This window comes from Sorex fumeus, unplaced genomic scaffold (genome assembly GCF_029834395.1).
Source record: "Sorex fumeus unplaced genomic scaffold, SorFum_2.1 ptg000002l, whole genome shotgun sequence".
Taxonomy (NCBI): Eukaryota; Metazoa; Chordata; class Mammalia; order Eulipotyphla; family Soricidae; genus Sorex; species Sorex fumeus.
The window spans coordinates 54,706,071-54,711,440 of record NW_026606059.1 but is presented as its reverse complement, the minus strand read 5'-3'; the positions used below and the strand labels follow the sequence as shown (position 1 = coordinate 54,711,440).

At 37.6% G+C, this 5,370-nt stretch overlaps 1 pseudogene; it reads right to left on the bottom strand.

Annotated features, from left to right (window-relative positions):
• Nucleotides 1-1,273: 1,273 nt before the first annotated feature.
• Nucleotides 1,274-1,392, bottom strand: LOC130023357 (uncharacterized; annotated as a pseudogene).
• Between the last annotated feature and the right edge of the window lie 3,978 nt (nucleotides 1,393-5,370).

Below are 5,370 nucleotides of genomic sequence, written 5' to 3'. Positions count from 1 at the left end.
CCTTTGAGGTGCCCAAATGAAATTAACCTGGCACTGGGTGAGGAGACATCTCTGCAGTGTGTTGCTGTCTTCCAAGATTCATTTGTGAATCCTATGCCGCATGTCCTGAAATGCCTTCTCTCCTACTTAGTAGAGTCTAAAATATCTGCATTTATATTCAGAACAGAGTAATATTGGTTGAAGAAGGCAGGGTTACTAGAACAGAACATACTAAGAAGCCTTGATTCTCACATGCAGAACCCACATTGTATAACCTTAGTTTAAATAACTTCTTAAATTTTGCTACCAATCTGGTCAGCCCTGAAATGTTATACTTTCAACATCTCTAGATTAATATATATAAAAACTGAATGCTTTGGTCATTACTGATGGTTCCAGTTAATTTTTGGATAACATAGTATTTTGAGTGAGACCCCGGAAAGCTTCTTAACACAAAAGAAAACTTGTCCTGACTTGTTAGTTATGCCCTGACATTGTTGGGCCATTTTACCAAACAATGGTCAAACATAAATCATACGGTTTCACCAAGTGCTCAAGTTTTTAGTTCTGAATTAGTTGAAGTTCTAAGAGCTTTCCCTCCCTCTACCATGGCTTTCCCACCTTCTTATAACCAATACATCACCCTAACTTTTATAGATCAACTGAGAAGCTTCTTCATTGTTTGACAAGCATATTGCATGCAACCTTTCCGAAATGTAACAAGCACAAAACAAATAAAACACCTCTGGTCTTTATTAATTCTTTTACAACATGCATATCATTAGCCTTGAGAGGAAAAACAACAACATTGATTTTGCTTTATTAATGTTAAGTTAGATAGGATTGAGAAAAGAAATATACAGGGAGGGAATATTCCAACACAATATTCCAACATTCCAACACTGAGAGCAACTATAGAAACAATGAGAAACTGGAGGAGAAGCATACATTAGGTCAAAATGATCACTTCAGATTGCATCTTTAATGCAGATATCCACAAATAATGAGTATAAAAGTGTATTCTCATAGTTTACAAAACAACGGACACTTAACATGGCACTGTCTGCCTATTGATCATCGATTTGCTCAAGCAGGCACCAGTAATATCTCCATTGTGAGACTTGTTACCGTTTTTGGCATATTAAATATGCCATGAAGAGCTTTCCAGGCTCTGCCGTGTGGGTTGGATACTCTCAGTACCTTGCTGGGCTCTCTGAGAGGGATGGAGGAATTGATCCTGGGTCGGCCACATGCAAGGCAAATGCCATACTGCTATGCTATCCCTCGAGCCCTAGGCCTACAGCACCCGGTATTCTCAGGCAGTCTCCCATCCAAGTGCTAACCAGGCCCGACCCTGCTTAGCTTCCAAGATCAGATGAAATCAGGAACGTTCAGGGTGGTATGGCCATAGACAAAACACTGGACACTTAACATGTGTATTTAATACCCATGACAACGTTCATATGTTAGAGTCTCACTTTATAGATAAGTAAACTAGTACTTAGCCCAAATAGTTTTCAAGATCAGTTGTCTAAGCTGTGATTAAAGAGGGACAAAGGAGAGAGTACAGTGGATAGGCACTTACTTTACACACAATCAACCTGAATTTGACATGGTCAGCATCCTGTGTACTTCCTCAAGCCTGCCAGGAATATTCCTGAGCACAAAACCAGGAATAAGCCCTGAGCCACACCAGGTGTAACCCAAAAACAAACAAACAAACAAAAGCCCTATTATTTAAGAATTTATGTTGACAATGATATTTTTCTGATTAAAAAAAACTTGCTAATTTATCCTCACAATTATACAAAGAATCAATTGTGATTCTGATTGATTATGTGCCCTTTGTGCGTGGAGTTTTCACTGTTTTGAGTCATCATCTTACTATCTCATTCTTACTTTGGACAACCTGGCAGGCTACCGAATGTAACCTGCCCACACGGCAGAGTCTGGCAAACTCCCCGTGGTATACCCAATATGCCAAATACCAGTAACAATGATGGGTCTCATTCTCCTAATCCTGAAAGAGCCTTGAACATGGCACTTTAAAATCTCAGGGCTAGGACGAAGGAGACGCTACTCTGCCTGCTCGAGGCATTCGACGAACAACAGGATGATCGTGATCATGATCGTGATGGTAAGGGAGTTTAAACACTGACAATTATGGAAGGTGGTTTTTTGATAGCCTGTTTTGTACAAGGAGAACTAAAGTGATTTTAGGGAAGAATTGGGATTAAAATACATACCTTCTTTTCCAGAAAAGTTTCACATCTGTGGCCACAGCTGCTTGCCTCCTGGATCTCACTATTTGGGTGTCTACAGCAACTGCTGTGCTATCCGAAGGGAGCTTTAATACTGTCTCCCTTTTGTGCAACAGATGCCTTCTATTAGGTCAGTAACAAACACCTCACAGATAGCTCTGAATTTTGACAGTGTTAGAAGAGAACATCTTTACAGTAATTGTCCTTTAAGGAAAGCAATTTTATGAGTGGATTCTGGTGCAATTTGCCTGGGCTCTTTACTGATCCAAAACTCAAAACTTGCTCTGCTTCTTTAGAAATTGAAAAGCTGAAACAGCCATCTCAAGTAACAGCTCCAATGATATTGCAACTGCTATTTATGCCTCTCAAAAGGGATTTGTTTGTGAGAAATACAATTAATGTCATTTAGTTTTATCCAAACATCCAATAGCAGATAAAGAATCATCAGAAGAGTAAGGGGGTAGCTGTTGAAAGGGGTAATTATAGGAAACATACATTTAGAGCAAGTGACAAGATCGGTATTGGCTCCTTCAAAAGGACAGAGGGAAGGCTCTGGCATCTTGTCAGGGCAGACATTAATGTTTCCTAGCATGAGTAGAGGTATAATTGTGGGTTAAAACTGTTGAGGGATATGGACGATTCTGGGGTCAGTTTTGCTAATGCTTGAACATAAGACTTTGTCCTCATTTCAGGCTCCATATTTGATGCAAATATTCACATGCAAATAAATCCCTGGTTTTTCATAACGTAAAATATTCTCAATGATCAGTTTGGGTCATTCATTTCAAATTCTTTTATCAATGAAACATATTTATTTATCTTACTATCTCCCTTCAACTCCATCCTAGACAATGAGTTTTTCAATTGCATACCTTATTCAGTGAGTTATAGTGAAGGTTATGGGTCTCTGCTGCCTAGCATATAAAATGTTTCTTAAAAGTTTTCGCTAAATTTTCAAAATTATCTCCAGATATCTTCATGTATTATTTTAAATATTTTTTTAACAATTTAATAGCTACTCTCACAAAAATGGAACTATCAGTCAATCAATAGACTATTCGTGAATACATACATATGTGTAATATATGAATGTTGGGCTTTTCATGTATCTGTGAATCCCTCCTCCTTCAGAAAATCTTCCATTTATCCAGGTAAAGGAAGAATTTGGAGTGTTACAGAAGGTCACATCTTGTTAGAAGGTTTTTTATAGCCCTTGTCTTGAAGTGATATGCTTAATTTCATTCACATTCTGTCACATGCTCTGACCTAGTTGTAAAAGATGCTGGTAGATTATAGTAGAGCTGAATGTCAAGCAAAAATGAGAGAAATAGAAGAGATTTTTTAAGAAAAGATTTATTTCTTTGTGAATACCATTCAGTTGGTTCTTGGGGGTGTGGGGGTGTAAAATATTCAGGGAAAAAAATGGAAGGATTCATTCGTATTGCTGTGTTTACTTTTTTGAACTGTGTAGTGTACACATATAACCATCTGTTGTATTTTTCTTTGAAATTCATTTTCCCACTGAAGTATGTTAGAATACAATAAAAAGTTTACTAAAGCTGCTAGATAGAATGCAGGGCCCCTTGTCAAAGCATTTGGGATTCGAACAGTTCTTCTGTGTGGAATATGCAAGAGAAGTGAATCAAAATTCTAGTTTATTATATTTGAAAAAAGAAGTAGGACTTTTGCAATTTAGAGCTAAATAGGTGTGCACGGCTAATTCCTATCTATCCTGGGTGTCCTTTAAATTTAAATTGATTCTAAAAACAGTGGAAGTAAATGAGTCTAAGTAATTCTATTGGAAAGGGTCGACAAAATCCGATACCCAGTTCTTTTATGCTACTTTTTCGCTAACAAGAGCTTCCTTGCTTATACCTTCTTATCAAAGAATCATAAAACATAAGAACAGGAAGTCTGTATAGAGACAGGTACACTTGTCAGCTTCCTAGTAGGGGCAGGAATTTCCTCCTGTACTTTTGACAGGAGGTCAGTCCAGGCCCTGCTAGTGGAGAATGCCCTAGACATTCTCTGTGGACCTGTTTATCACACACGTCTGCAGACCTACGGCTGCCAAGGAGAGGACTATGGGAATGTTTTGGAACACAAATAACCTTTATAAGACCTTTGAAAATGGTCTTTACACCTGCTTATTTCCAAGCAATTTTCTAAATTTGCTGTGCTACAGCAGAGTGCATATCCAAGATCAGGGTTAAAAATTGTTTTTACCATCTTAAGTTGCTATTCAACTCCTTGATCACAAAGATGGCATTTCCTCACCCAGCTTGTAGAGGATTTTATTTATAACTTTTTAAAAAAGCCATACAAATAATGTTTACAGTCATTTGCTTCAATATTTGATGGTTTCTTACAGACCATATTAATTACCTGCAATCTCTGGTCTGGAAAAAATGAATAATAATAAGTGGAAATATGAAATATTTTAAAAGTAGTGATAAGAAACAATTTGAAAATTGATGGAATGTGAAGTTATTTGTTTAAGAGAAGTTATTGTGACTAACTGGTTATGTAATTAAGATAAAGTACAATGGGAGTTATACAAGGATTCACTGGAACGCTGACTGAATGCTTAAATGATGTGCAAATTGAAAGGCTTTGAGAATGCAGATACAATGACAATATTAAAAGCCCAGGTCATCAGGTGTATTGAGATTCCTCCCTTTCTCTAGACATTAAAATGTCAGCTCTATTCATGTGCTAAAATTCCTACAGGTGCACATTTTTCAAGACAAGTGAGATAAGTTTGTAAGTGGCAGTTCCCATGTCCCAGACAGATGTGTTCAGCTTTCAAAGTGTCAAAGTCTCTCCCTCCCAAGTGAGTATGGATCTAATTGAAAGATAAGCACAAAAGCCAGACAAAAATTACAGCTTAAATCCTTGGGCGAATTGACTTGCTAATACTTTCCTGACTTGCAAAATCTCTCAAAGTTTAGGCCACCCTCCAATGACAGCTGTATCTGGAATGTGACTATCAGACGAAAAGAAGACTTGAGCTATTTTATTGTTCCAAATGACCCATCAGAAAAGACATGCTTCCAAGGGTGTAATGATGGGATGAGGGAGCCAGATATTAGTGGAAACAACTTCTCTCAGAGAAGTATGAGAAGTACAT